This window comes from Lygodium microphyllum, chromosome 3 (assembly GCF_053477565.2).
Source record: "Lygodium microphyllum isolate KBCC chromosome 3, Lygodium_microphyllum_v1.1.10, whole genome shotgun sequence".
NCBI classification, from domain to species: domain Eukaryota; kingdom Viridiplantae; phylum Streptophyta; class Polypodiopsida; order Schizaeales; family Lygodiaceae; genus Lygodium; species Lygodium microphyllum.
The window spans coordinates 138,522,155-138,549,452 of NC_141137.1; positions in this window are offsets into that span (position 1 = coordinate 138,522,155).

Consider the following 27,298-nt stretch of genomic DNA (forward strand, 5'->3'; position numbering starts at 1 on the left):
CCTTATTTCAAGTGTTTGACATTCAGCATATTTTCTTGCTCTACTAATCCTTGTACTTTTAACTCGCTATAACTTAACCTCTTTAAGATATTGTTGGGTATCTCTAATTGCTCTAGTCCAAGCTTAGGCAGGTGACCATTCTTGTTGAAAGGATAGAGACCATATCATGCAAAGCGTGTCTCTTACATTCTGGTTCTTGAAAAGCCTAGGGTCTGTATGAAACCACCCAGCCTTAATGGTATGCCCAGAATTTGAAAGGACAAGTTGAATGGGTTTATGGTGTGACAACAAAATATTATCTTGGACTTTGGACCTACAATTGACATATGAGGCCAGCAGCCCTGCTGAAACATAAAACCTGTCAAGCCTTGCCTTTCTTAAGTGACAGTCACTTTGATTATTTCCCCAAGTGAACCCCAAATCCTCACTGACATCACTAAGACCATGAAATGCTTTAGTAATTAACCATTTATCTTTTTCCTTACCTAAAATACTATGTCCTTTTTCCAAATACCTATCTTTGGAGGTTTCCACCATGTTGAAATCTCCAGCCAAAATGATGGGACAACTGATTACCTGTAAGGTATCCCAAACTCTAGCTCTCTCCATAGAGGAATTAGGTGCATAAATAGACACAATTGTAAACTCATCTTTATCCTTGAAGTGCACTGCAACCCAGTTAGAATTATCATCATGAGTGACTTTGAGCAGTTTGTCAATCAGCTTTGATGAGATTCCTATGCAGGCTCCCCCTCTCCTATTTGTGTGTTTGGTTGAGAACCATATGTGTTCTCTTTATACTCTATCTAAGTTCTTAAGTAGGGGGGGTTTCAATGACTTTAATCTCTTGTAGGCATATTATATCAGGGGCAATGGCATCAGTTTTAAGCCATTCCCTGATGATTAATGCCCTTTTAGGGTCTGTCAGCCCTTTTGTGTTATAAGAAATAATTTTCAGTTCGTCCATCATCATAGTAAATCTAGTTCTTTTTAGATTTTCCCTTCTTACTAGCTTCTTTACCCTGACCAAATGGATTACTAGCACTCTGCCCTACTCTAGAGTATCTTCTTTTAGAGTTTTGTGCCCCGATTCCATATTTTCTTGGGCTTTCCCCTAAAGGGGGACTTAGGGGGATGTCTCCCCCATTTGGTAGCTCCTCCTCTTCAGCCTGAGTCAGTTCAGTGTCATCCTGAGTGTTGAGGTCTATGATGGGGTTCTCCCTGTTTTTCCCTTCATCATTGGCCTCCATTTGAGTCTCTTCAATAATCACATCATCATTATCAGATTCCGTGGATTTACCCTCCTTATCTTTACTAGATTCTCCTTTCTCAAATGTACTAGTGGGCTCCTCCTCTATATTCATTAGAAGTGCTGAAAATCCATTGGCATTATTGTTTTTACTCTTAGTTGGGTTACTGTTTTTATGGGCTGACTGATTCTTGTTTTTCCCCTTCCTATTTACTGTCTGAAATCCATCATCGTGGGCTTTCTCAGTTTGAGGAGGGGTTTGTTCCTTTTGGGGCTCTGACTTTTCCTTATTTTTTCATTCTGGTCAATTTCTAATAAAATGCCTTGTTTTGAGACATTTAAAACATGTGTTGGGAAGATTTTTATAGAGGACTGGCTAGTCCTTTATAAAATTTCCGTCCAAGTCAGAGATTAGCAAAGATTCTACAAGTTTTTTACTGAGATCTACTTCTATCAACAGCTGGAGGAGCCATCTAGGATTGATGTCTGTGTACGGTCTTTGTCCCAGAAGTTTGCCTATTGGGGATGAAAACATCTTAAGGAATGGGTACAAATTTAGTGGGAGATTGGGAAACTCTACCCACACAGGTAAACAAGTAGGCTTTGGGCCTGTAGGGTCGAATTCCGAGGCCCATTTGAACAGAGATAACGGTGAGCTTTTGAGCATCCATTGCCCATAGCTCAAGATGGTCAGGGTAGCTTGTTCATTCTCAAACAAGAAGAAGAAATAACTATTTGGGAGATAATGCATGACTATTGGTTTAGCCCCAATTGGTTCCCAATTGGTTCATACCCACGTCCTTAGAAATTCCATTGGGGGTCGGGCACCATGACATAATCCTATTAGAGCCCTAGATTGATATGACAAATTGCATTTTTTTAACTCACCTGCTGGAACCAAAAGAGGTACTTTGTTACCTGCTGTGGTGGTGGAGTCTGTTTCTGAGTTACTGGGAGTTTGGCCCGCTTTGGGGATGCCGTTGGTGTGAGATTGCCCTTTTTGTGGTCCACCCTCGGCCTGATGTTCACTTCATTAAGGAAAGCTCTGCTGACCTCTAGAGCCTACATGGTTGTCAGACCTCTCAGCTTCTTTGATGCTCTCCCTTTGGAGGTAGGGACTGCCTCCATCGCTTCTTCCCTGTGGGTCCAAAGGGCCTCCCATGTTGATTGGTCCACTTCCCATGGCCCATTTGCCTCCTCCACCTCCGAAACCTCCACTTTGACTCCTTCCCCAGACTCCATGGTGATTTTGATGTGTGTATTGAGCTGATAAACCATTGAATAATGGGTTCCCAAAAGATTTGTGTTGTGACTCTGCCATGCCCCTACAGAGCTGATTGTTGTTCCATGCCCAGAATGCTTCAGGGTTTAAATCGACGTGTTGCTTATTGATATCTCGGTCCATCTCTCTAACTGCGATAGGGTTTCATAGGAGAGAGACGACTCGAGGTAGAAGACGCTCAGGGCAGGCATCCAGAAGAGACCGCAGTGCTTCAACGCGCAGCACAGTACAGACGCACAGAGAGAGAGAGAGAGAGAGACAGAGCACAGATGCACTCGAACGTTATCCGCCTACCTTAGGCTTTTTTGAAAATCCAAAAGAAAATACGTGTATGTGAGTATAGGAAAACTATAGAAAAGGGAAAAGAAGAGCTTAACCTTGCCCTACCCTCTGTATTCTTCTTTCTAACTTGTTAGAAGAGGAGAGTGGAGGGTAGCACGTGTGCAAGTGGAGACTTGGACATGCGAGTGAGAAGTTGGAGAACTTGGACGCTTAAGTGCCAAGTGTCGACCCAAGGTTGTCAAGGTATGAGAATTCAATTTAATTGGTTTTATATTTCAAACAGTTGTTGTAAGGTTTGTGTGATGCTCTACCTGGATTTGAGTTTTTTAGTTGTTTGAGCTATAAGAGGCATTGTTTGTTTTTTGGTTCCATGTATGGCTTGTGGTGTTTATCGAATATTTAACCTTTTTTGTGTTGTGTTGTACATCTAACAAAGTCAATTATTCTTACCGGTACTCCTTAATGTCTTGTTATTGGGTTGTGAGTGAGGCTTGCTCTCAATCACTACTTGCATAACATTGCTTTTCTCACTTGGGTAGAATAAGCTTCTCTATTCACTTTTTGACTTGGGCTTCCTTGTTCTTCCTCTGCTTCTTTTTGGGTTGTATGGTCTATAACATATATGTAATATTACCCCCTCCTAGTCAAGTACCAGTCCTATGGCACTTGTGGGCAAGGGCTCAAGTAGTTGAAGGTTGACCTTGTGGATTTGTATTGGGGCTTTTTTGGGGATTGGACATGCAAGAGAAGCATGTTAAAATGGTTGAGGTCATGGAGACTCAAGGTACTTTGAGTGAGTGATGGGTGCATCTGATGCTGGTGTTTGATCGCATTTGCATTTACCTAAAAAGGAAAAGAAAAGTGCACTACCTAGGGGGTGTGTCTACCTTACCGTGTGGTACATTGTATCCATGCTAGTGGAACTAGGAGCTAGGTCAAACCGCCTGGGGTGTTATCCCACACTTGAGGACCGAGTTGGTGTATGGGAAAAGTGCGGTGAGTGTAGCTTCGGGAGATGGGTCTAACCATAGGTGAGTGTGACCTCCCTAGGTGTGTCCTACCCTCTTGATGTGCCCTAAGTGAGAAGTGGGGGCAAAATGGCTAGGGGGTTAGGAACGGAGCCGACCTTAGTCACCAGACGTGCCTAACTTGAGGACCCCTAGGTGCAACAATTGTGGCGCTTGGCAAGTGAGATGTGTTTTCCCTCTTTCTATTTAATCTTCTTTTTCTTCCTTGCTCTTGTCTTCATACTTTTTTCTCGTCCTTTCTTTTCTTTGGCTTTCTTTGCTCCTATTTTTCTCTTTTTCTTTGTCTCTTTTTTTTCAACAAACAATTTAAATAAGGAAGCATGCTAAGAAGTGTCCCATTGTGGAGCCAAAGCGAAATTGCATGGTGGCTTGAGGGCTTTGCCGAGGAATGCCCTACTTTGTAGATACCCCTTTAAGCTAGTTTTGACATTGAATGGAGTAGATGACAAAATGGGTGGTTACACCCAATGAATCTACTGTCACTCATGTCCTCTAGGAGGTTTATGTAAAATGCTTGTAGCAGGAGGGTGGCTCTCATCATGAGGTGCACTATTGCACAGCTATCAATCCTAGCATTGAGGTCAAAAAAGAGGGGCAATAGTCACTCTTCCTCTGCATTAGGCTTTTGTTTTAATAATACTTACAATAGGTGGAGGTAATTACAAGTGGTAATGAAAGCAGGGTCAAGGCATGAGGAGAATTCATTTAGGAAATTTATTATAGAGGGACGAAGATCCCTTTCAATAAAAATTAGGCTCTCTTCAGGGATTGACATGTTTACATTATAGACCAATGGGAAGTCATATCTATCATGCACCTCTGGGTTGAAATCGACTCCAATTCTTCTTGGATAGGGCACATAGATAGGGTCATCCTACTGATAAGGTAGTGTGTTATAGAAAGCAATCCAGGACTCCAAGTTGGAGTACTCAGCAAGTTCCTGCGACCACCTAGTGGAGTGCCTCCTTCGGTTCTCTTACCATCTCCTTCCTAGACTAGCTGAGAGCTGATGACATCCTCCACCACCCTAGGAGATAGTACTATATCCAATGAGCAAGGGAAGGTGAAAGAGAAATCAGAGGAGCTGTGGTCCTCCCATTGCTCTCACAACACAAGTTCATGGCCCTAGTTGATGGAATCACACTCCTCACTTTGGGGGATGGCCACTTGAGGAACTTGCAATGTCGTAGCTCATCTTCTGGTTGCTCTTGTGGTGTCATAAGGGGGGTTTGATTCATGCATTAGCTCCTCCTCTTACAATGTGCGAGCTATAGAAATGGCAATATGTAGTATCTAGCCATGCCTTCAAAATTGAATTTTGATGAAGATATATCAATTAATTTCATCATAGAAATTTATTACAACAAGATGGTTACTACTCAATTAGTGAATTATCCTCTTGAAGAAGCCATGAAATTGTTCCAAATACGAAGCATGCTGCCAAGAAGAATCTTCTATAGGCAAACCCTTCCACTTTATGAGATAATCCACAAGAACTCGGTTCCTTAGAACCTTCTCCCACTTACCAATAATATTTTTGGATTCATAAATGATCAAACCATCTTCATCATCAAGGGGAGGGAGTTCTTCAAGAACTTGAATTTCATGGCCAACATACTTCTTGAGCTGAGATACATGAAAGATAATGTGCTTCAAGATATGGCCATATTTGTATTGGAGTCTATTTTGGATAGCCTATAGTAGTTTTTTCCACTTACATGATCCTTCTTCATCGACTTATTTGGTCTTCTTTAGCATGGAGTTTTATTTCAAAATGACTTCATTTATTTCAAGCTACCTGTTTATTCATCCTTGTATCATGTCCTAATTTCAACTTTGAGAACAAAGCACTTCTAGGCTAGGATGGCTTGTAATAAAGTAAAAATGCCTTAGCCAATATTTAGCCTTCTAGGGTTAAGTATAAAAGGCTAAGATATAATTTTCCAATGATCTTTTTGTATATTCTAGGATTTCATGTTTGAGATCTCAACCCCCCACTATCTAAGAGGGTGCATACTCTTGGCCACCATGGCATTGGGGTGCATACTATGTTACAACCTCTCATCAATTGATTCTCAACTATTAATGGTAACATGATTTCAGCCTAGCCACCTTGGCTATGGTTTCTTGGCAAATTAGTATATTTTCTTGTATTTTCACTTTTATAGTTTGTTGTGGGAATTAGCTTCTTTACACCTTTCCACCCCACAAATTGGGAAGATCCCAAGAAGATGAGGAAAAGTGATGGAATAATGCAACAAAGATCAAGAGATGGCTCATAAGTTCATAAGTTCTCATGTCTCTTATAACTTCTGCAAGCATGAGATGGCTATATAAAGATGGGAGCAAAGATAGTGGAGAAGAAAGAGATAAGCCTGCTTTTCATTAGTTGTAGGAATGCTTTGCATTTTTAATTACTCAATCTAGCATGAGATGCATGAGGAAATTAAACAATGGGCCTTTTCATGAGATGTGAGAAATTGAAAAGAGCTGGGGTGGGGGGACATATCTTGTTAGTCTAGTGACTCACTGGCTACCACTTACCCTTTTTACAATGGCTTATTACTCCCTTAGGATCAAATCAGTACACACATGACAAGGGAAGTATTAGGGTTAGCATTAACCAACTAGATAGAGTTGCCATTGCTAATTGGAATTCTAATGCGATAGGGAAAGGGGAAGAAAACTACTTATTTAATTGGACAACATGTTCTTTCTTGGCAATGTAAACCAAGTAGCCAAGTGCTCTTTCCTAGACTAGGTCATGAAACCTAACAAGAGTTTTTCTATTGCCAAGTTGTAGTGGGAGTTTGAGCAGAGATATGAGCAATTGAACATTGTTGAGGAGCTTTTTCTTCTTCTTCAGAAGGTTCTACTTTTCATTCAAGCTATAGATCCTCTATTATAGAAGAAACTTGAGGAGCTTCTTGAAGATAATTCAACAAAAATTTGTCTAAAAGAAAAATGGCAAGATATTCAAGATGCAATATCAAACTTTGATCAAGAGAAAAAGATTACATGAGCAAATGATGAAATCATATATTGCAACAACTCCTTCACGGCCTGACCCTTCGCCTAGGCCATAGCCTTCAGTTTCTACTCTAGTATTAGGGAAGGATGATATCATAGACAAATTGGTGAAGAACATGAGATACTTGCATATAAGAATGGCTAAAAGTTGATGATCCTAAATGAGCTGGTCCTTCAAAAGCTCTACCTATGAAAGATGTGAAGAGATGCATATGGTGTGATAGCTTTGAGCACGAGTGTAGAAGATTGTGAGTCACTCAAAGATGCTAAAAGAAAGAATTTGGTTTTCTAGGGTCTAGATGGAAAGATTTATGCATTTGAGGCAAGTATGCCTATGGCTACAAGTTTTGGTAAAGGTGGAATGAACAAGATACTTAAGGATATGCCTACACAGTCAGTTTTTATCATTAGGTATGCTTCCATTTATGGTTTAAAAATCCAAAAAATGTAAATGAAAAATATAATCATAGGGGAAATTTGAAAGACTGATAAATACTATTCAAAGAAATTGTCTAGAGGGGGTGAACAGTTTGCTCCTCTTATTAGTCCTAGCTTTGAGAAGATTATGGAAGAAACACAAAAGAAAAGGAAAATTCAACAGGATATAGACCTTACAAATTCAAATATTCTTGCACATGTTATAGATATGTTGAAAATTGAGATACATGATGATATTAATTGATAAAAAGAGTTGGATACTAATTTATCCCAACAAATATAGTAGATGGCTTATGTATTTCAACCAAGAGAATATAGGGCTAATGCATTTCAACCAACAAAGTTGCAGAAGGCTGATTATTTTAGCCAAAAGAGTTTGATGTTTATGTATTTCAGCATTCAAAGTTTGGGGATGTTCTTAGACTATCCAAAGAAAAGAGGGATGATTGATTTCAGTCAAAAGAGTTGGGTAATGCTCATTTGTAGCAAAGTGGTATTTGATAAAAGGCATGGTTGATGATGATGTACCATCCACTAAGGCCTTGCTTGGAAATGAAGTAGAGATGATACATATAGAGGATATCAAAACTACAAAGAACTTGACTAGGATTCATGAGTTGCTTGAAGATAAATAAGCATTATTAGTAGTTGTTGATGTAGATGGAGCACATGACATATAGGATGCAAAAGTTTATAGATATAGAGGAAACTGTGGCAGAGCATGTAGATGATATAAAGATTCAAGATGAAAAAGAGCTAGAAGATGCAAAGTTTGTTGATGTGAATGCTACAGAGTTTGAGGATGCAAATGAAATGCTAGCATAAGTAGTACAAGATACCCATGTCTTATCTAATGTTTAGATGGATGCAAATGATCAAGCAAAGCATAAAGAAGACATTGGAATGATGCTACCACTTTTCTTCCAAGGGAAAGTGTGCATACCAGAGTATGGAGGGATATGGATAGGGCATGATATGATTGATCTAGGAAAGAGTATTAGTTTTCATGCATCATCTATTGGCTAAGTATGCTATGGTTGTTTGCCCGACGGGAGGGTGATACGATTGTAGGTGACTATAGTGGATAGGCTGGGCTGATGAAGACATCTAAAGCTATTTTAATTAGAAGAGGATTAATGGTGATCGATGCATCCAAAATATAAAACACAAGAAGGGCTACAATTTTACTTTTAAAGATAGGAAATTTGAGTTATGACTCAACAATTACAAGAAGTTTTCTTCAGGATAGTCCTACAGGATAGTCTTTTGGACAGGATAAGATTGAATCTAATGGATGTAAATTATTTCATGTGAATATACTTTGAAAGAGATATTTGAGATTGACATGAGGGTACCAAGGATAGGGATGAGGATCGAGATATGCGAGAAAAGTAATACAAAAGAGGTAGATATAGAAGTGAATCTAGTGGACAATTGATGGTGAAAAAGAGAAAGAAGGGTTTGTGTTGACATATGAGCTTAAGCTTGAGAAGCCATATGATCCAGGAGGATTTACAAGGATTTAAATGTGATAGAGATTGGATGAGCTATCATTACTAGTATTTGCGGTGGGATATATGCATGTTTGAGATGATTGAGCTCTTAATACCCTACAATCTAGGTGGTCATGGTTATTACATGATTCTAAGTATGACAAGTGTTAGGATTTTTTATCCTAGTGGAAGACTGATTGAGAGCATGATACTTTGGGGAACATGTATGTGGCCGTTTAATCTAGGTGGACTACATTGTGTGAGGACTCATTCAGAGAGTGTGCAGGCTCAAAGGGGATGGACTACATTATCCAAAACTGTTAGATTGCTAGAAAAATATGAAACTATGACAAGGGCTTATTTTCAAGAGAACGGCGGACGGTTTCCAACCCTCACAACAAGAGAAATATAGGAGCTATACATGGAAATTGAACCGTGACAAGTAAGTTTGGAGTAAAGAGTGTGAACAAGGCCTTTGAGGGTTTAAAACTAACCAATTCAAACATGCCATGGTGTGAAAAGCCAAGTAGATTACTCCTAAAATTATGTATTAATGATTTGAAAGATGATTAGGAAGAAGCAAAAAAAGCTTCTATAAAACAACAAAACTATAAAAGCATTGATGACAACAACAAATGATTAATACTCTCAGTCTACTTTGGTGCATTTGGCTTTGCCAAGGAACTTCATGGACTACATTTGATTAATACTATAGTTGTGTTTCTTTTAAGCATTCCATAAGAGCCTCTTAGTGCAAGGCTAAAAGAAGTTAATATAGAGCCTTCACATGATGATTACTGAATGCTTTTCCTAAGAGCAAAAATTACTAAGCACATTATCCAACAAGATGAAAACTGAGTTTTTTTTCCCTCAACTTATTGAAAAGAAATCCAAACGTCAAACACAAATTTAAAATCTTAAAAGCAATTTCATTCTTCTCTCCTTCATTTTCAAATTTCATACAAAAGCTAGATTACATTGTCATATATAAGTCACCCCAAAAAAAATCTAGATAATTAGGGATACATGGATCCCTTGAGAAATTTGGAAGAAGGAACTCAAAAATCATAATTTTTATAAGGTGAGAAGTAAGCCACCTTAGAAAATCTAATCTCACCCTGTGTCACTGCATGACACCTCACAGTCCTATGATGCATGCAAGGATCCTCCCCCCAACCCCCCCCCCCCCCCCCCCCAAAAAAACTATAAATAGAAAACAAGGTGTGATGATTGGAAGTAGAAAAGGAGGGGCAAAGCTAGCAAAGAAATGAGATAGTAGAGAAAAAATGTTATGATAGAGAGAGTGAGAGAGCAACAGAAAGGGAGGGCAAAGATGAAGGACCAAAGCTATCTCATGGACCACATTGGATGAACCTTTCTCTAAAAATCTAATTTGTCTCTCCTTTTCCATTCTATGATGCCCCCAAGTAAAAGGTACAATGGAGTGATCCCAACCAATGACGTTGGTCCTTTCAATGCAACAAGCCCATCATCAACAACTATCAATGCAAACATGGATGTGGCTAACAACATCAATGTTTCAAAATCTAAAACCAAGGACTTTCCTTATATAGTCCATGTGACTCAACCACAACAAGGAAAAGGGAAAAGAATACATCTAGTTAATGATATGTTATAATTCTTAAAAGTAACATATACATTCTTCATTCTTGGCTTAAAGATCTTATAAGCTCTTAGAAATTTCTAATTAATGTAGGAATCATGAAAAGAGTAGCTACATGAAAACACTATCACTAATTATGCACTTAGATATCTTTTATATTTCACAATCACATTACAAAATATAGTTAGCACTCACATAAGTTAGATCAACATAATAACCATAGACTATGTATATATTATGAAGTAAAAATTATTTTTAGAAATTTTGAATTAAAGATAGAAGTAAAGACATAACCAAGCCATCTTTAGGTACTATTATATTGACTTATAACTTCAAGAAAGAACTAGAAACTTGAATTTTTTTTATATATTAGCATGTCTTGATCAAAACATATGATGAGTAGATTAAATCCTAATCCTTGTTTTTAGTCTCTCATAACTATGATATATTAATGACTATAAGTACTTTTGGATTGAGAACCAAGAAAATCAAATGACAAGGGCAATGTTACTAAAAATTTCTTCATATAGAATAAGCTGAGTAGTAGTAATATTTCACTGTGACATTTTTTTCAATGCCCCCACTAAGAAGTGCTGAGTTGACTTTGTCTTGGTTGTTTTGATTAGATTGTGACTTTATTTGATTATTTGAACGTGATCGTTGAGATGCTTGATTATTTTCCTAAGTTTTATGGTAGTTAGAATGAGGATCCACAAAGATTTTTAGAGAAAATTGAGCTGAGTTTTTTAATTCAAAGAGTGATAGACCCTGAGGATAAGCTTCATTATGTATCAATTGTAGGGAGGAGCATAAGATTGGATTGTTTACTTAAAGAGAAACTTGAGTTTGAGAAAAATTGGACTATGAGACCTCTAGGATTGTTTTTCTATCTAGATTTGAAAAGAGAGAAAGCCAGCTAGGCAAAGATTGAGACTTGTGTACAAAAAGAGGATCAATGCATTGAGGAATTTGCAAGGGAGTTGGAAATATTGTGGGAATGATGGAGTTAGTTATGCCTATCCCGAGAGAGAGGTCTATCCTATTATTTATATAGGAGGGATGAGCTAACTTGTGAAGAATCAATCAAAGTCTATGAAGAAAAAATGTCTAGGGAAGTTGAGGAGAATAAGGTTTGTTTGATTGAGTATGACTAGAGTGAAGAATCTAGGAGTGTGAGCTCCTATCCATTAACCATGGATGATTCTAGTGGAGCAACTAGTGAGTCACATGATGAGGAGGGATCTACTAACACTACCTTGGAGTATGAGGGATATGATGGTGAGTCTTTGATAGATATAGATGAGTAGGAGATGGAGCTAAGTCTTAGGGGAGATAGTGAGAGATTTGATAGCTTAAAGAGCTTAGATATTTTATGTTCTTTGGGGGAGAATGAGAGTCAAGATAGTCTTGAGTATTCTGATGATAAGAGGAGCAATGGCAACCTTAGTAGCCTTGAGAGCATTGAAGAGAGCAATGATAGCTTTGAGAGTGATTTGTTTGTCTAGATAGCAATGGGGGCATAGATAAATCTAAGTGTTTGAGAGAATGAGCTTAGATATTTCATGTTCTTTGGGGGAGAATGAGAGTCAAGATAGTCTTGAGTATTCTGATGATAAGAGGAGCAATGGCAACCTTAATAGCCTTGAGAGCATTGAAGAGAGCAGTGATAGCTTTGAGAGTGATCTTGTTTGTCTAGATAGCAATGGGGGCATAGATAGATCTAAGTGTTTGAGAGATGAAGAGAGAGTTGAGCAAGATCTCTTGAGGATTTCAGAGGATTATGAGGGGGGAAGGGCTTGGAAGTTAGAAGACTTGATTATGAAGTTGAGGATTTGAATTTTTTTCCTAAAGAGGTTGATGTAGTTGAGTGTTGTGATGAACTTCTCATTGAAGAGGTTAATCCACAAAGTATTGAGGATATAGATTCTAACTCTTATTGTGATGATGTTGTTGCTTGTGACTTAGTTGTCTTGTTTGGTTTTTTGTGAGTTGGCTGATGATGTTTGTTTGGTGAGAGTAGCCCAAGACAGGCTTCTTTTTGTGATGTTGTTGATGTTGATTTGAGTGGACCTAACCTCATACTTCTTGAAGTTTGTATTGATAGTTTTATGGTTGATTTGGGAAACAATGAAGAAGAGAAAACTTTGTCTAAAGATCTAGAAATTTCTTTAAGTACTCCAAAAATTGCAAAAGATGTTTGTGATGACTTTGATTGGTGTTTTGAGGATCCTAATGTGACACTAATGAGAACATGAGAGAAATTTTGAGTAAGGCTTTGAAAAGAATTGAAACATTGAGGGAGGAGAGGTCTAAAACTAGAGAAAAGGAGTTGAAGGGTGATTGTAAGGTGGTTAAGGATTTTGGGATTAAGGAAATTTGGATGAGATTAATGACCTAAATTTGTTGCCTTGTGAGGATGTTTTTTGTGATTTTCTTGACATGTGTAAAGAAGCTAATTCCCATAGCAAACAATTAAACTAGGAATACAAGGAAATAGACTAAATTGCTAAGAAACCATAGCCAAGGTGGCTAGGTTGAAATCATATTACCATTAATGGTGGCTAAGAATCAATTGATGAGAGGCTGCAGCATGGTATGTAACCCAATGCTATGGTGCCCAAGAGTATGCACCCTCTTAGATGTTGGGAGGTTGAGACCTCAAACATGAAATGTCAAAAATGGCAAAAAGATCCTTGAAAAGTTACAACTTAGCCTTTTATACTTAACCCTAGTAGGCTAAATATTCGCTATGGCATTAAGGTATTTTTACTCTATTAGAAGCCATCCTGGCCTAAAAGAGCTTTGTCCTCAAAGCTGAATTTGAAACAAGATACAAGGATGAATACAAGAATAGCTTGAAATAGATGAAATCATATTGAAATAAAACTCCATGCGCATATAAAAATAATAAATAATAAAAATAAGCCCATGCGCATATAAAAATAATAAATAAATATCAAGCGCTTTGATAAATAAGCAAGACAAAATATAGACGCCATGCCTAAGATACACGCCCATCAAAATATTGAAGATAAATTTGAATACATGCTATCCTCCAATGCTTTCCACTGCCACCGCTGCTATCTCTACACATCAACTGAAGCATTCACAATCGTTAGTAAAATAATACAATTAAACTGACAAAAGTGAATACCTAGCAATCTTCAGCTACATAAATAAATTGGTTAGAAATCAATCCTAACCTTAATTTATCACGAGTGCACACTCTAAACTCATAAACGTTTATTAATTAAATATGTATTTTGCGGAATCACCCGCTATGGAATCACCCATGTACATATAAAATTAACAAAACGCCCGAAAAGGATAGGCGTCCCCATCGACTTCTCACACAAAGAATCCACTTTTTGTATGAGCCCCGATAATAAAAGTTTACGAAATCCACTGTAAAACCTCACGGAATCCATCGTGGCACGGAATCCACCGTGAAATATGCCTCCTGGCATCATACAACCACCATGAATTAAATCTATTTTGTGATCTTCAAGTCGTGAAGGTGGTAGTCCAAGTGGTAAATTATTAGCAAAACAATCTTGAAATTAATTAAGAAAATATGTATGCCTAGGATGCATTTTGTTTTTCTTTAGCTTGAAGTTCATTCACCCAAATTAAATAAGATTTGCTACTTTTACGTAATGCACATTTAGCCTGAGTATGAGTAAGCAGTGAAAAATTATTAAAAGCGTGCATTCTATGCAATGTGATTTGTTTTCCTTGAAAATAAATTTTAATTGAATGCGTAGAATAATCTATGTTAGGATTATACTGATGACACCAAGGCATTCCTAAGATAATGTCACTAGACTGCAAAGGTACAACTAGGAAATTTCTTCGTTCAGTATATTTACCAATTTTAATTTCTAAATTATGTACCTCTTGTGTTCCATTATATCTCGTGCCTAGGAATGCAACTTTAATGCGATAATTTGTAGAAACTGTTTGTAATTTCAATTCTTTCACTAACTTTGCAGAAATCAAATCATGTGTGCTACCATCATCATGTAAAATAGTCTTTTCTTTACCATGCACAAAACATTTCATTATTAACAAAGAATGGGGAGTTGGCATACCTGGCAAAGTATTTGAAGTAGTACCAATGTCATCATCATCTTCCGTAAAATCAGGCATTTCCTCATGTTCTTCTTCTTCCATTGCTCCAAGATAATTGATATGGATAGGTGGCTTTTTTGATTGACAATTGGCTGCTAGATATCCAGGTTGATGGCATTTGTAACAAACTATAGGTTTGGCTTTAGATACATTGTTGGTAATGACAGGAAGTCTAGGAATATTAGGATTTGGCTATGAGGATGGCTTAGGGTTTGGATTGGTATTTGATGGCAAAGCAGGTGGTCGTGTCCAAGACTTACGGAATGAAGATGGAAGAAAATGACTTTGATTGAATCTTTGAAAATTTAAATTGAATTGTTTGGAACCATAGTTACCATTAGTTGGAAATTGTTGTGGACGCTTGTCTCTTCCGCGAATCTTGTCTTTAGTGTCATGAGCCAAGGAAATTGCATCTTCAAGGGTTGTTAGCTTGAACATATTGACTTCTGCGTAGTAATGTCCAAGTAGGCCGGACATAAACTTGCGTTTGTGAGTCGCTTTAGGTATATCTTTGAGCATGCGTAGTTGCAGTAGGGCATTCCAGAAACGTTCAGTGTATTGGGAAATAGGTTCGCGATCTCTTTGCTGTAGAAGATCCCATTGCTTGATGGCTTTTTCATGGAACTGAGGAGGAAGGAAATTATGCAAAAAAATCTTTTGGAAACTCTCCCAGGTAGTTGGACAATCAATGCTCTTGTGGACCACAGTCTACCATAAAGATGCTCGATCAACTAAATGGTTAGTGACACATTTAATTTTGTCTTTCTCAGCATATGTTTCTTCATGGAAGTAATCATCAAACTGACTGATAAATGCAAGTACAGTCTTTCCATCTCGTGATCCATTGAAAGTACGAAATTTGAAGTGTCTTTTACGTATCTTTGTTTCTTTGCGGATGGATTGGGCTTCAAGCATCGCATCGATGGTACGTCATATAAGTTCTTCGGGTTGCAGTCCATCTTTGTTAGTGGTAGATCGTTGCAATTTGGCCAATTGAACTTGCAAAGTTTGTCGGGCTCTTTGTTCTTCTTCGAGCTGCATCATAATCAAATCCAACTTTTTCTCCATCGTTGATTCGGGTAAATCACCTTCAGCCATAAGATCGTCCATGTTTAGATCGGTCATCCTGTAAAATCCAAAAGATCTCACACTCTTGAAATCTTATTAGCGGGATGAGCGTAGCTCAAAGGCGGGTATACAAGGCTTATAAATTTTGTTTGGCTTTTATGGTATTTCCCCTTTGTGATTGCGGTATTCGTTGTCTTCGTAGAAACTGCATATGACCTTCTGTGTTTGCTGAAACTGGTTCAGCAAATCTGCAGGTGTGAACAGAGTCTACCAGATAGCAATACCGTGATTCTGTGCTTCTGCGTGTGAACAGCCTTATGGGAGTGGTTGAAGTAAGTCTTTTATGACTTCTATGACTTACAGAATTAAGGAAACTTGGAGGACTTGGTAGACTTAGTAGTTTAAGGCTTTATGAAGCCTACGTGATTTTCGAGTAACTGAGTATATTGGCGACGGATTCGACGTCGTCTAAGACATGCCACTGCCCACTGATTATCAGATTCGTTTAAGTAAGCTTTTTTTAAAAGCTTACTATTAAGCTTAGTAACCTTTGACATAAAGCTTTTAAGCTTTTTAGCTATGAAAGAGGAGTTTTCTTATCTGTTGACAGACGACTTGAAGAAGAAGATGTCCAAGTGGTCCTCCACCTCCACAAGCTGGTCCTTTGCGATCAGAGAGTGCAGAAGGGGGTCCTTGACCACAAGAACACACTGGTATCGACCGTTCGCAATGAAACTGACTATAGAGCTCTATCATTCCAGGAGCTCCGCCTTCGTGAAAGATGGTAAGCGATTGGAAGCTCTCGATCTCAGCTTCGCTCTGATACTACTGGTGCACAGATCGGATGCCGTAAGCATGCGTAGTGAGCGTCAAAAGGTCTTCAAGAACAAAAGAACTCTACTTTTTGCACACAAATCAATGTAGAAAGCTTGCACGACATTAACAAGAGACCAATTGAGTGCAATCTTCCCCCATGCCTTGTGTGAGCGCTCCACAAAGCATTTATTTCATATATTAATCATCTTCAAGCTCAAATAATAGCCCAAATTACAAAAAAGCACGCTTTAGCTTTTGAGTTTGCTTTTGTGCCAAATAAAATTAAAGCTAATGGGCGCCCAAGAAGTTAGGCATACCCAAATACAATGTCCAAATACAAATATCTAAATCGTACGCCCATGCACATACACAAATAATAAATAAATATCAAGCGCTTTGATAAATAAGCGTAACAAAATATAGGCGCCATGCCTAAGATACGCGCCCATCAAAATATTGACGATAAATTTGAATACACACTATCCTCAAATGCTTTCCACTGCCACCGCTGCTATCTCTACACATCAACTGAAGCATTCACAATCGTTAGTAAAATAATACAATTAAACCGACAAAAGTGAATACCTAGCAGTCTTCAGCTACATAAATAAATTGGTTAGAAATCAATCCTAACCTTAATTTATCACGAGTGCGCACTCTAAACTCATAAACGTTTATTAATTAAATATGTATTTTGTGGAATCACTTGCTATGGAATCACCTATGTACACATAAAATTAACAAAACGCCCAAAAAGGATAGGCATCCCCATCGACTTCTTGCACGAAGAATCCACTTTGTGTATGAGCTCTGGTAATAAAAGTTTACGGAATCCACCATAAAACCTCACGGAATCCACCGTGGCATGGAATCCACCGTGAAATATGCCTCTTGGCATCAATGCATGACAGAGTCTTTAACATCTCTCTGAATAACCTTCCAATAAAATCTTTTATGAATACTATCAAATGTTTTGAATAAACTATAATGTTTTGCTTAAAGGTGAAGAGTGCATTTCTTGCAAAATACTATCTTTGAAAGATGATTGAGGAGTCAAGAAGACCCGTCCTTGATACCATAAAAGACCATTGTGCACTTATAATTTAGATACTCTTCTCCTTTACCTTACTACAATTCCTTCATCATTTTGGATTCTTGCTCATCAAGCAAATACTCTTCTTAAATGTCATGGATCCAATCCTTATGCATGGTTGAAATGGAACATGCCCACATTCTTAAAAAGGGACCCGCTACCACATTATCTTTTCTAGCCATATAGGATATCTCAAAGTCATATCCTTGAAGAATAGCTAACCATCTTCATTGCTTAGGAGACAAATTTGGTTGTGAAAGAAAGTATTTTAGTACATGATGATCACTTTTGATCTTGAAATGGTTGCCATAGATATAATGATGTCACTTTTTAATATTGTACAATATTACCAACATCTCTTGCTCATAAACATATAACTAACACTCCTTGTCATCAAGATTTTGGCTTTCATAAGCTATGACTCCATGATCTTGACACAAAACAACAAAGATGATGGTGGCTGAAATAAATCATTGTATTGCTCCAATAGCTCTTCCAATCTTGGATCCCTTTTCTTTGTAGAAAAGATGGCTAATTTGGTGGTTGCTCTTCATCTACTTTTGCAAGCAAAAGAGTGAAGATGTATGGCTTGGAATTGATTTCCTTCCACAATTTCTTCATGGGGATGAGTTCTATATGTTTGTGATCTATTCTTTTTTATTCTATGTGTTACCCTTGCCCATTAAAGATGCATGGCTCTTCTCTTCATCTACTTTCACAAGAAAAAGAGTGAGGATGCATGGCTTGGCATTGATTTCCTTCCACAATTTCTTCATGGGGATGAGTTCTATATGTTTGTAGGAAAAGATGGATGATCTAATGGTTGCTCTTCATCTACTTTCACAAGCAAAAGAGTGAAGATTCATGGCTTGGCATTGATTTCCTTCCATAATTTTTTCATGGGGATGAATTTTATATGTTTTTAATCTATGCCTTTCAATTCTATGTGTTATCCTTGCCCATTAAATTCCATTTGTATTTTTTCCAAATCTAAATTAAATTTTCCAAGGGTTTTTAGCCAATGAAAACCAATAACTATGTCAATTAGGTCCAATCCAATTATCAAATCCACTTGTATTGTGCAAGAGGACGATAGCTCAATAGAAGTACATGGGCACACTTCTTTACTAGACTCATATGCATTATTGGCAACTTGCATCCATAAGGATGATTCCATGTCAATGGGTAGCAACTTCAACCCGTTCAAGGATTTGGTGTTGACAAAGCTATGAGTGTTGCCCATATCTACTAGAATATGTGTAACCTGGCCATTAATGATATCTTTGAGTCTAAATGTACTTTTCCCTTTGCATCTCGTCTATGCATCATGTGAAATTGCACATAAGGGAGAATAAGAATCATCGGTGCCACCCAAATCAACAAATGGAAACCCGTCCATGGGATCATAGAATCCTTCATTTAGTGGCATCTTCTTCTTCATGAATTTCTTTGACCATTGGATAAGAATCAACATGTAGTAAATTTCCCTATTGTTTCTCTTCTTCTTTGACTTCCACATCTTGAGTTATTACCATATTGATTTTAGAATTCTTGGCTTTGCACTTCATCTTATGGACTTGGGACCACTTCTCCCCACATTTGAGATATAATCCTTTGACATGCATTTCCCTAAGCTTATCATGAGGAAGGAAGTTGCTGTTAGAACTATTTTGGGACTGTTTAGAAGCACTTTCATTCCTTGAAAATTTACCTCTAATCTTAGCCACATTTTTAAAATTTTACCCTTGTTTATATGCATAATTTCCACCCTATTTAGAGACATAAACAGTTAGGAAAGTTGGCACTTTGTTGTTATAATTGTTATGACTATTACAATCCATGTTTTCTTGCTTAAAAGTGTCTCTTGATTAGTTGAGAACTTGTCCATATTTTGTAGGTTGATTGGAAAAGTTATTACCTAAACTTCTTTGCTGGAAATTTTGCATCTCTCTTGTACTTCAAAGAATATCTTTTAGCCAATTTTATGGCCTTATGCAAACTTTTTTTGTTGTTGAGCTTCCACTTTCGATGATAGGGCAGGGTCAATACCAAAAATATATTTATTTAATCCAGCAAAATCTGAAATGCCTTCAACATACATGGAGAGATTCAAGTAGGTGTTTGAGTGGTCTCTATAATGGACATCCCTCTTTGAGAACATGCATACCATCTTCTTTTAAGTCTTTCTTTTTCCAAAGATTTAAAAAAAACATCGATCATTGCTTGCTTGAACTCCTCCCAAGTGAGAAAGTTTTGCCCAATCTTGCGCATGTATCGCCACCAAGTATGGGCATAACCTTCAAGATGAAGGGAAGCAAAATAAATCTTAGCTTCTTCACTTTGAGGATAAATGGTGAAGTATAATTTGAGCTTGTTAATCCATTCCTCCCATTCCAAAGATGAAACGTTATCCGCTTTGAAATTAGTGATATTGATCTTTTCTTTCTACTCCTTTTCTGAAATAAAGATATGTTGCTTTGCTACAGATCAGTGATACCCTTATTTACGTGTGGCATCCCTTGCAACAAAACTTCATTCATATGTATTAAGCCTTCATTCGATGTCTTCAAATCCTTGGAAATTCCATCATTTATATGTCCCAACTCTTTAGACAGTAATAAGTAATCATTCAGTGCATGTACTTCATGTGTATCCTCCATTTCTTGGTGTGTGTTGTAAGAAAATCCAATGCTTAAGACTTCATCTATTTTCTCAAAATTATTCACTTCATTTTTTAAATCTTGATCCTCTTGGAAGTTTCTAACACCCTCATTCAATGCTTCTGTAGTACAGTCTTTCTTCTTATTCCTAGCCATTAGAAAACAATGATGTAGTAGTAGACAATTTGTCAATAAATCCATTTTTCCTCTCAAAATATAGCTCCAATCCCAATGATTAATAGCTCAATAAAAATATTATTATATGTAAATATAATAGATTTTAAAAGATTCAACTTAGGTTGAAGACTTTAGGTGAAACAATGATAAACAATGTCACTCTGTATATTGTATGGGTGTTGTCTCACTATACCTATTGTCAATAAATCGGTAATAACTTGAGCTCCCGATATTAGATCAAAAAATTGACAAGAGTTTTTTGGTTAAAATCAAAGCTTAGGATCCAATCTTTATAAAGAACTATCAAATTCTCAATATGGATCAATACACAATTTTTTGTAATAGGATATTTAGTGTTGAACAAAAGTTTCCTACACCTTGTTTTCACAACCTATAAGTGCCCTATTTGACCTTGTGGGAGTTCCTTGTGTGAGAGTAACCCTTGTAACAAAGTCAAAAGGGTTATGGGACACCTGTAGGGATCAATAATGACGTGTGAAATGGTGGGTACTTGTTGTATAGATCTATGAAACTATGACCACCTGTTGTAGGTATCCAGAGAACATGAGATACCCTACACCTCAACCAATATTGTACCTATGGAGCTTCAACCACTTGTAGCTCTTTGAATAGGATTGATCACTACTATACTATTTTCAAGCTCTGTCAATGGGCATGTACCTGTACCTAAACTTGAAAATATCATGAACTCCAAGACTTAAGGGGTATACAAGGTTCCTCCTCATCAAGCCAAGTTGTGCACCCCTTTAGGGTCAGAATCAAGAAGGGAGGGTCACCTCACAATTGTCTTCCTGACTCGCCTAGCATCCACTTGTCCTCATGGAAATCAATATGGAAAGTATATTTTAATGGCTAATCAAATAAAGATGTTATGCATTGACTGAAAAATCCTTTGGATTCTTCAATGAAATGCAAGTGGGTATTAGAATATGGCTAAATTGAAAGAGCTAGAGATAGGGCATTACTCTTGTGCAATGACTCACTACTTTTATAAATATCCCACTTACCATTTTCATTATTATTTCAATCCTATAGCATCAACGTTCAATCATCCAATTAAATTCCAAGCTAGATAGGCACTGAATAGCACTTATGCAAACAATTTGGCATCAATTTATGAATAGGCAGGAAAGAGAATTCATAAAGCAATCACAATCATTCCTAGGTTAGATTCTATATACTCTTCAATGGTGATTTTAGGGGATCTATTATACTCAATCTCTATTTATCAATAGTAGGATTGGTTTAATAATTGGATGAAAAAAGAGATTCAGTTGAAAGCAATAAGATTACCTCTTAACGTTGATGAAGAGTAGTAGATGATCCACAACTGATCAATTCTCAACACAATCCATTATCAATGGATCAAGATTGAACAACATAGGCCAGCTTCAAGGAAGAAATTTTCCCATGATGATTGCCTCCATGTAACTTCAACTCCCAACCAAAAGTTGCCCCAATGCATCAAGAGAATCCAATACTTGAGTAGAAGTCCACGATGATTTGGTGGAGAGGCTCCTTTGAGCCTTGAAGGATCAAAATTCTTGATAAAATCAAGGATTTCAAGAATTTTCATACATTTCCATGTTCAAGAGGTTAAAAATGCCATCAATCTTGATGGAATGCTTCAAGTAATCCAATCCTTAATAGGGTAACTTCAATCCAACCTTCCTTGAGTTGTAGAGAAACTTGATTCTCCTCCTCCATTGGTCATTCAGCAGAAGCGCTTGAAGCGTGTAGCAGAGAAAACTCCCTCAGTCATTTCTTCAGTAACAATTCCTGCTACCTCTGGAAGTGACCTCCTTGCCTATCTCACATGTAACAATTTATTCAGGGCACATCGAGAGGGTTCTTTGGAAATATCAATTCCTTCGCTGAATAGTTTAGTGTCAGGAGATGCCATTCCTTTGTAATGACATCCAGAGTTCTATTGAACTCTCAATGACAGCTTGTGTTCAACAGTTATATGCTTCTTTTTATGAAGAATTGATGCAGTCCAAAGTTGCATAAGGCAACCTCAGAGTTAGCCTCTACTAAAGACACTCTTGCCAATCTGTTTAAGCAGATGGAGCAGTAGACCCAAATGATTGAGACCTAGAGAGAAGAAATATCTTCTTTGAAGATTCGGTTAGCAGAAGCTCAGTCAGAGATCACTAGAGTCTCAGAAGAGAAAGAGAAAATATCCAAAGAAGCTCAAGAGTTTAAGACTCTTTTAGATGCGAACCTGTCAACTTTGTAAATTGCTCATAATACATTGGAATCACAAGCTTCCCAGATTAAGCAGTTGCAGGACCAACTGACACAGTCACAGTCCATTCCTCCAAGCCCCAGTGTTCCTATGATCCCTTCTATATCTCAGCAGGACTTGGCAGTTCTCCAGAGATAGGCCACATTATGTCCGTTGTTTCAAGATAAAGTGGAAATATTGCATTCCAAGATGGATTTGTTATGGTCTACATTTGAGCACTTTCAAGAGTATGTTCCTCCGGACCATTCCTTCTTTGTCCACTATCAGTTATAGAAGTTTGCCTTCTATATGAAGCTTTCAACGATGGATCTTCCTCTTCTAGAGGATGGTTGGAGTGGGGCTTGGTCTTCTGATTTGCTGACATAAGTTTTCCATATGGTCTTTGAAGATTCTGTGACGACGGATACCATGTTGCTGTCTTACATGTATCTACGAGGTGATCTATTAATTTCAGATTATGTAGATCTGGCTTGGTATGTGGGGGATATGGTTTTGCAAGCTACCTTATATGTCAACTATTTGGAGTTGAGGATAGATGACATATTCCAGTGTTATTCTTCTAAAATGGCTATTTGCCCTGACACTTCATGGCATTCAATGATTGATTTTGTGGTCATGAACCAATGTCAGAATACAGCTTCTACTTATGTGCAGAGCAATAACCATCTGAGGGTGGATCTCCTAGCTTATCTTTCCAATAACCATCCATTTGATTCATCCTTCTTTGATGCCTACCATAGACGATCTGTTTTAGGTCCCTCTATTCCTAGCCTATTGTACTACCAACAAATGGCCCATCGCTATGATACTTATCTTTCCCTTATAAATCTAACTCAGTAGCTATCTTACCACTCCTTTTCGACCCTCAGGTTTTTCCTCAAATTCCTATATTTACCTATTGTTCTTTCATTGAAGATCGAGTCTTTTCCCTTCTACACCTTCTACTTTTTCTACTTATCAATTGACACCTTTCCTAACTGATTCGCTTAAATTTTCAGCCACTCCTTCTTTATCTTATTCCTCCTTTTATGATTTTGCCTACCCATCTCTTCATCCTCTTTTACTTATTCCACTTTCATCTCCTGCCACTTCTATTTCTCAACCCCCTCAGTTGGTTAGTGGGTATGAAGGATTTGATCAGCAGATTCCAAGAAGAAGAGGACATTAGGGCCAAAAACGCTTCAAAAAATGCACTTTTGTTAATCACGGGATTAAGAAAAGGGCCAAAGAGAGTTCTCCACGTGTGCAAGAATATGGTATTCTTGTCTCCTCTTTTTTAGAGATAGTGGAGTCCATTTCGTGATTCTCTCTTCTTTTTTAGCCAAAACCCCTAAAGTCTGACATGTTTTGGAGTCCCAAAGACGTTATTTACTTACAAATCTGACAAAATACGTGACAGAGATGTGATGAAATTAATAATGAGTTTTTTGAAAGTCGGGAGATCTTTCAATATTGTTTTTGGCGCCCAATACATACTCATTTGTATTCTTGGCGCTACTTTTTAGTTCATTCACCCCTCTTTGAGCTTCTTTCTCTACGCTTTCATTCTTTTCATGGCTTCCTCCAGGCGCCCTTCTCGTTTAATACACTCTTGCACAGTCTATAGCCAGGGAGCAGATGGAAATTTTGAGCCCAAAACCTTTGCTGTAAATGATTGGGTTACCATGCTGCCATCTTGCAAGGGCTCTCATAAGGTGAAAAGAAGAAAACAAGATGATATAAAACATCACTGGAAGGGGCGTATCATTGCCTTCAAAATTATGCCCGAAGGCTGGTTTGTCAAGGTGCAACATGTTTACATGGCCAAGGATATGCACTTGCCTCCAAACGAATGTGTTCCCCAACAAACACATTGTAAGTTATTAGTTGAATAACGTATATAATTCTTTTCCATTTATGCAAGTTCTAACAAACGGTTCGTCATTGTAGATATCTTTCCGTCAACAAGTATTGAATGGCAACCTGTGGAAAGCCTAAGTGGGACTTTCCATGCCATTCATAAGGTATTGGCAGACATTATTTATGCCGATCAAACTGTGTCTTTTTTTAGTGAATGCAAGGTTTTTATATATTATGCACAGTATGTGGTTCCCTCTAAAGCGGATAGGTATGGGAATATCAAAGATTTGCCATTGCCAAGTCTTTCATCTCTAAACTGGGAGATTCCTAATAAGGTAACGGTGCAGAGTTTCAAATTCAAAATATCTCAGGATATTAAAAAGTCCATGACAGCTGGAAGGATCTCAAGAAGAATACGTTTATCATGGTTTGTACCCCTCCATATCTTCGTGGCTTGCTTCAAAACAGCAAATTTACAAAGAACGAAGGTATCCTGGCTAAGTAGAAACTTTTTGGAAGAGGAGCCTGCCAGCACTGCGAGAAAAAATGTAACAAGTTGGTAAAAAGGGGTCCCTAAAAAAACCAACAATATGAAAGAGACTTACATTCACTCCATCTATCTTGAGTATCTTTGAATCTATTGTCCTGCAAACATTTGAAAAGCACTCTTTTTCCATAAGTATATGTATGACTTTGTGACTTTGCAATGGTATTTCTTGCTAGAGAGAGTTATATGGTTTTCTAGGATCAACAATATCCTCATATGTGGTGTCCAAGAAGGTAGTCAGGAGCCTGCCAGCACTGCAAATGGAAACATGTAACTAAAATAGATAATCAAATAAAATAAATAATTAACCAAAAAGCAAGCACTATTCCATTCAACCCACATTCTTCCTTGGCCATGGATACCACTTAGAGAGTTCATGAGGATAATTTCTCTGGTGAGTGTATCCGATGTAATAAAAAAATTTATGGTGGTTGTGTTGGAATCAAAAGCTTTGAAAGACATTGTTATATTTGAACCAAATCTTAAAAAAAATACATTGTTATATTTGAACCAAATCTCAAAAAAAATTCCATTGATAACAGTGGATCAACAATACACATAATTTTAGAGATTTATTGGCTAAGAGATGCAATCAATGTCCTAAAGCTAATAGCAAAAATAAAGGAGTGTTATTTGCAATCAATAGCACAATTATTCTATATACTAAAATTTTTTAGAGTCAAAATGCCTTACCTTATGCAATAATAAACTACAGAATCTAACAATTAAATATCCTTTTTACAACTAGCGTGGACTTGTCCTCATGAGATATGCTAAGATAGTCCTCTTCCTCAGAAGTGCAAGAAACATTAATAACCATTTGACCATACACCTCACCCATTCTCTTATAATTAACAGGTTCAATTACATCGATTTTTCTCTTGCAAACATCATCCTCGGTACCTTATTCTGCTAATCATATTAAAATCTTTATTCATTAGGGTGATCTTATGAGCATGAGCAGCAACAATGTAAGAATAATTCATAAATTCATAAAGTCAACCATGTGAGGATAAGTTGATATGACGCGAGAGCAGCAAAGCCAAATTTTCGCAGGGTCATATTCGCACCGTATCGTGGAGCAGTTCATACGGCGCGAGCGTGGCAAAAAGCATAATGTTTGGTACTATACTTTTCGTTGCATATCATGGATGACTTGATATGGTGCAAGAGTGGCACAACAAAATCTCCGTAGGGGTCCTCCTCCCTCAGTATCGTGAAGGAGTAAACATGCGCGTGCAAAGTACACCCCCCTTGTAATGACTTATTTTTTGTGAGATCTTAAACCTATCAAAAAATTTCAAAAAATTTTCCATGAGTTTATTAGGCTTTGAAAAAATTTTAGAAATTTTTTAAGATTTTTTTGAGCTCATTTGCTATTTTTAAAAATATTTTTAAGCAAAAAATGCCTTAAAAAGACCCAAAAAATCACAAAAAAACCACCCAAAAATAGCATTGCCGATACGACGCAAATATGGGTATCCGAGACGCCTCGGATACCCATATTCGCGTCGTATCAGCAATGCTATTTTTCGGTGGTTTTTTGTGATTTTATGGGTCTTTTTAGGCCTTTTTTCTTAAAAATATTTTTTAAAAATAGCAAATGAGCTCAAAAAAATCTTTAAAATTTTCTAAAAAATTTTCAAAGCCTAATAAACTCATGGAAATTTTTTTGAATTTTTTTGAGCTCTTTTGCTATTTTAAAAATATTTCTAAGTAAAAAACGACCTAAAAGAGACCTAAAAAATTTAAAAAAAAAACCACCCAAAAATAGTATTGCCCATACAACGCGAATATGGGTATCCGAATATGGGTATCCGCGTTGTATCGGCAATGCATTGCCGATACAACGCGAATATGGGTATCCGAGACGCATTGCCGATACAACGCGAATATGGGTATCCGAGTGTCTCGGATACCCATATTCGCGTTGTATCGACAATGCTATTTTTGGGTGGTTTTTTTGTGATTTTTTGGGTCTCTTTTAGGCCGTTTATTTTTAAAATAGCAAACGAGCTCAAAAAAAGCTTAAAAATTTTCTAAAATTTTTTCAGAGCCTAATAAAGTTATGTAAATTTTTTTTGTGAAATGGAGACTGATTATTTTTATGGTCTTTTTTTTGTGAAATTGAGATATATTACATTTGAAAAAAGATATACAAGGATAAAGCATCAATAATGTAGTGATGCTTTCAATTATAAAATCAGTCTGCTTTAGAATCAGAGTTCTGAGAGAAAGAAATAGATTCAAGTCCTTTCTATTTCTTCTTACA